At 35.3% G+C, this 6,000-nt stretch overlaps 1 long non-coding RNA gene across 1 annotated transcript in view; it reads right to left on the bottom strand.

The window, feature by feature from the left end:
• LOC141563392 (uncharacterized) overlaps window positions 1-3,538 on the bottom strand; it is a 49,549-nt gene extending 46,011 nt beyond the window's left edge. The window contains exons 1-2 of the long non-coding RNA XR_012488410.1: window positions 3,433-3,538; window positions 2,712-2,788 (exon numbers count right to left, since the gene is read on the bottom strand). This is a non-coding gene — a long non-coding RNA (uncharacterized LOC141563392). The remainder of the gene's footprint in view (window positions 1-2,711; window positions 2,789-3,432) is intronic.
• Window positions 3,539-6,000: the final 2,462 nt, after the last annotated feature.

Here is a 6,000-nt window from a genome sequence, read left to right on the forward strand (position 1 = left end):
TATATATATATATATATATATATATATATATATATATATATATATATATACGTATATTTGTATAGTAATTTTTAAAAAGAGAGAAGTCAAACAAATGGAAGAATCAAGAGAAGCTTCCCAAAGGAAATAATCTATATGATCTGAGCTTTAAAGGAAGCCAAGGTTCCATGAAGCAGAGTTGAGAAGGAAATGTTTTTAGGTGAATAACAAATGTTTTCCCTTTATTCTAGCCCTTCAGTTGTGCTTTCAACTGTACTTTAAAGGCAGATTAAATGCCCAGATTTTCAGAAAAATTACTACAACTACAACAATAATACCACAACTATCTCAGAGTAGGACTGGCTACCTCAGAGAGTGATGAGTTCTCCCTTCATAGAAATCTTCAGACAAAACTTGGGTGATTACTTATGTGTAGGCTGGACCCTAGAACACAGATCCATTATGAGAAGATAGAACTCAGGGGCAATTTAGGAAATTCATACTTTATTTTCTAATGGTAAAGATATCACTTGGGACATGGGAGTGGAGGGAGACCAGGTAGTTATATTCCTATTTAAATGATCCTGCTAACAAAGTGCTAAGGTCAGTTCTAAATTTCAGTACCATGGGACCTTGTTACCCAATCCAAATTATGGCTTTGTCATGTTTACTAGATATTCTATTTAGGAAAGATGATGGTGGTGTGTAAAGATGGCTGGATTAAAAACCTGGCTTTTCTGTTTACTGTGCGATGTTGGGCCAGGCTTTGGATCTTAGTTTCTTCATTTGTAAAATAAAGATATTGAATGAGGTGACATCTAAATTACTTTCTTCTTGCTTTAAATCCAATGCTCTAATACTATTCCTCTCTCAAGTCCATATTCCTTTCTATTCCTCTTGACAGCATAGTAATTTAAGGCCCTTTTGAACCCTTTTAAGTTTCTTCCAGATCCAATATATTTGATTAATATTTTTTTCTGGTAGTCCAGATTAACCTTCCTGAAACACTGCTACTATCCTGCTCAAAAACTTTCCATGACTATTCCAAATAACTTGCTCTTCCAAAGTGGATTGGGCTATTTTGTGATGTACTGAGCTTCCTTTGCTGGAAGTATATAAGCAAAAGCTTATTGTTCTAAAAAATATCCATCTTTGGGCAGGATGTGGATTTCCAAATTCTGTTCTAAGTCCAAAGAGTCCATGTTTGGTCTCTAGATTCCTTTCTTCTAGTGTGCAAATTTCTTGAGAACAGGTACTGAATCTTACATGTTTTTTTGTGTTTTCTCAACTAACAAAGTGGGGTTTTTGCATATAGCAAATGCCTAATCAATAAACAAATGTTGAATAAACAAGTGTAGCTTCTATTCTCTTTAATAAGTACAAGCTCAATCTGAGGAAATATGAGCAGATCCCATAGGTCAGTGGACTTCTTCACAGTTGTGATTCATTTAGTGAATGTTATCCCTGATCTTCAAAGGTTCTAGAATAGTAGGAAGCTTTGGTCTGTAGCCTCATAGATTCTAGATACTGAAATTTGCCTCAAATTATTTTGCCTGCAGAAAATAGGGCCTGAGCTATGTGTTAAAGGAACATAAGAATTCTGTGAGGCAGAAGGAAAGATAAAATGCATTTCAGGTATGAGAGACAGCTGATGCAAAGGTGCAAAGATGGGAGCATTGTATGTAACGTACAGACTGTGGCTAAGGGAGTAATGTCCAATGAGAAAAGAGAGTTTGAGGCTTATTTGTATATGACTTCAAAAGAAAAACAGAGGAATTTATACTTGATCTTAGAGACCAAAGAAAGCCTTTGGAGTTAGTTGACTCACATGCTCAGATCCACACTAAATGAAAATTATTTAGTAGAAGTGTGGAATGGACTCTAGTAGGAAGAGATTTTAGTCAAGGAGACCAATTAGAAGGCTGTTGCAATAATTTTGGTGAGAGGTGATAAGTACCTACACTAATGTGATAGCTGGATGAATAGAGAGGAGATATGAGAGAGGTTGTGAAAGTACAAGAATAAGATCAGGTAACTAATTGGACTTGCAGGATGAAGAGAAAGACAGGAATCCAGGATAATTCTGAAGTAACAAACCAAAGACATTGGAAAGATGGTGATGGTACTTTTGACAGGGATTAGAAGTTAGGGAAAAGATAAATTCAGTTTTAGATATATATTTAGTTTTAGAAAAAGACAACAGCCTTTAAGATTCTTCTAGGAAATAAAATTTGAAATGTTATATCTGTATCTGACAATACAACATAGGTAATTACAGTGTCAACAGAGAAGAGAAGAAAACCCAGGACAGAATTTTGGAGAGCAATGTTGGGGGACATGATATGGATGATGAACCAACAAAAGAGACAGCTAGAAGTCAGAAAGGTAGGAAAAAATACCAATCAGGAGATATGAAGGTATAAAGACATATAAGGTATGAAAAAGGTTAAGTGACTTATTTAACTTGTAAATGTCTAAGGCAGTATTTCAAAGCAGATTTCTTAATGTCATATTTAGAACTCTTCAACATAATATTCTGCCTTCTTATGGATATAGATTTTGTCTTTCCAATTAGATCATATAATAGTTGCCATATATCATTTTTTTATGCTCCCACAAAATCTACTTCGGTATTCTGGACAAGTAAATACTGTTATGATGAAAAGTAATGGGGGGAAAAAGCAATGGAAATTAAAAAAAAAAAAAAAAACAAACAAGCAAAAAAATCCTACCAATGAACATATCCAAGATGACAGTATGGGATTGAGTGAGGATGATCTATCTTCTTGTTTTGTTTTAAAAACAACCACTAGAAAGAAGATGCGGAAGATATGTCAGCTTTTATGTGATGACTCACCCTCTCCCTAACTACGTCTTCCTTAAATAGGATGTGATATTTTAAATATTATCTTAGAAAACATTTAAAAACCATCGTTTATCTTAGGAAGATAGCCATAAAAGTCCATGACGCTTTTTAACTCTAATAATTTTTTCTGGAAAATCAAACTGTTTGAATTAAGACTTTTTTTTCCGGGATCCCTATTCCAATGATTAGTAATATATTTATGATAATTCTACTTCCCATTTATGGGTAAGTAACACAGAAGATAACATCAGTCATACATCTGGTCTGCCCAAGGCTAGGTTTTTTTTTTTTTTTTTTTTTTTTTTTTTTTAAGCCAGGTTTGGGAGGGAAATGAAAGAAAATTCAGGCCTCTAGCAGACTTTGCCTGGGTGAAATTCGCAGGAAGAGGGCATTTGATGGAAAGAAGCTATTTCTCCAGATCAGACAGAGGCCTGAAAAGAAAGACTAAAGGGTCTCTGATGTCTCATTTGGTCTCAGTTGGTTCTATGATCTCATGAAACCTAGCAAAGACAAGGGAGCAATGAAGGAGGCCAGAAAGAGCCAGACAGAGCCAGACATATTCAGACAGAGAATATATGGGGAATTACCTGGTTTCTTCTTCCCACTTTGGAAATCATAGCTTCACTCCTTCAACCAAAGAAAAAAACAGCTCAAACCAGCTTAATCTCAGACCAGAGCTCTAGAAATTCTTCCTTTCTGGGTAATCCCTTCCAAACTTCCTCATTCCCAACTTGCCAATTAACTATTGAGAAAATCATTCTTCTCCTAGTCACACAGACAAGTTCATAGTTTTGGTATCATACTTGCTTCACCTCCCATATAACCAATCTGTTTTCAAATTTTATCAAATCTTCCTTTGCAGAATCTCTTCTATAATATCTCCTTTCCCCCTTAATACTAATTTAGGATCTCATTACCTCTTGCTTGAACTATTATAATAGCCTTCACTTTGTCTCTCTTCTTCAAGTTTCTCTCCATTCCATTTACTCTCCATTAAGCTCTGAAATTTTCCTAAATCACTTTAGCTCTCTACTCAGTAATTTCTAGTAGTTCTCATAGAGTGATAGAGTTAGGATGTAGTATCCTCTGTAGTCCACAGGGAGAGAATAATAGATCCTTTTAGCAACTCCTTCTCAAACTCCTCCAAGGAAAATTGATTACTATAGGAAAGAGGGAGCAATTGGTCCCTCTGTTCTCTTTGGAGATAGGGGGTATTGGTCTAGAATTATATCTATTTGGTTCTTTATTTGCCTCCTTATAGCCAAAGAAGTTTTATTAATTCTGGGGAAAATAGCTAACATGCAGTGTGATATAAAGTCATTGAACACAGAATAATGAGGTCTTTGGTCCAAAATCTAAAGAAAAATAACCCTAGATTTTAGAAGCCTAGACAAAGTGTTCACAGGGTTTTTGTCACATTTCCCCTGGGAACCAAGAACTTCTGTGTCTGTTTCCTGCCCATTCTCAAAGCCACAAACAGCCTTCTTCCTCAACTGAATCAGTCTTACAGGGCCTGATTGCTTTATCCTCAAACTTCCCATTGCTTGTGATCTCTCTCCAACCTGGAAGGTATAATGGGATTATATGTGTAATCCATACCAGTCATTAAATAGTCAATTAACAAATTGATTAAGTGTAGGTTATGTGTGAAACACTGTGCTGTTCACTAAGAATTCAAAAGACAAAGAATTGAAATTATCCCTGCCCTCAAGTATCTTATGTACTTATATACACATATAAGAAAATACAGAATGTTTCCAAAGCAATATAATATAAAATACAAGGGAGGATTCAGACAGGCCTAATCATGAAGGATGTTGTTGCTTGAGTCAAATTTTAACAGGAGATAGGGAATCTAAGAGCCAATCAAACAATTATAGATAGAGTAATTAGAGATAGTAATAGGGCACCTGGTCTGGAATCAGGAATAACGAAGTTCAAATACAGCCTCAGACACTTACTAGTTGTGTGTTTTTGTCAAGTCATTTAACTGTTTGCTTCAGTTTCCTCATCTGTAAAATGAGCTAGAGAAGGAAATGGCAAACCATTCCAATATCTTTGCCAAGAAAACCCACATGAAGAGTTGGACACTACCCAAACAACAGAACAACAGCAACAATGTTCCACCACTGTGCTAAGTAGTAACGATCCAAAAAGAAGCAAAAAACAACATTCAAACTAATGTAAACAGAATGAGCTAACAAAATAAAAAGGAGATAATTTAGAAAGCAATGGAATTAAGAGGTATTTGGGGAAAGTTTCCTGTAGAAGGTGGATTTTAGTTGAGATTTAAAGGAAGGTAGAGAGATCAAGGGGTAAAATATAGTAGGAAGAATGATCCAGGATTTGGGGATAGCCAGAAAAAAATATCTGGAGCTGAGTGCTAGAAGTGAGATCATTACGCGTATCAGAAAGTATCTAAGAAAGGTAATTTTGTTCCAGAAAGCCTAGAGCAAGAGATTCTATTGACAGACTTTTGCTTGGATAAGGTATACAAAAAAGGAGGAGGCTTATTATCATCAATAAGCTGTCAAAGTCAACTTCTACCATACTATAGTGGACTCCACATCCTAGAAGAAGTCATGGGCTTCTTTACTTTACCATAACAACTTGAGTTTAGCTTCTCACACCTTCCTGGAACCAACAACCTATCCCAGGGAATCATTCTGAGAAGATTTAATTAGGTAGACCTTCATGTTTACTTGAGTAGGTCTGATGAGATCTCCTGCCCCAAATAATATCCTTACTTGCTTGATCTAATATGGATATATGATATCATATATCAATGGATATAATTGACATTTATATCCAATCATCTATCTATCCATTCATCCATCCATCTGTCCATCCATCTGTCCATCAGTCTATCTGTCTATCTGTAAATCGAGCAAGATTTCTATAGTTAAAGAGAGTAGTAGAAAACTTTGTGATGTAGTAAGTCACATTCTACTGAAGGTGTTCAAGTAAAAACTATATTTTTGTTTCAACACATTGAAAAGGATAAGACTTCCAATTCCAAGATGCTATGTAAGATTCTTCCATTGTCTTGCTAGATTGTAAGCTCCTTGAAGGCAAAGACTGCATCTTATATATCTTTCTACCTGCCCTAACACTTAGTAAAATGTTTTATAAGCAGCAACATTCAAATGTAATTT

This window comes from Sminthopsis crassicaudata, chromosome 3 (assembly GCF_048593235.1).
Source record: "Sminthopsis crassicaudata isolate SCR6 chromosome 3, ASM4859323v1, whole genome shotgun sequence".
In the NCBI taxonomy this organism is placed as follows: domain Eukaryota; kingdom Metazoa; phylum Chordata; class Mammalia; order Dasyuromorphia; family Dasyuridae; genus Sminthopsis; species Sminthopsis crassicaudata.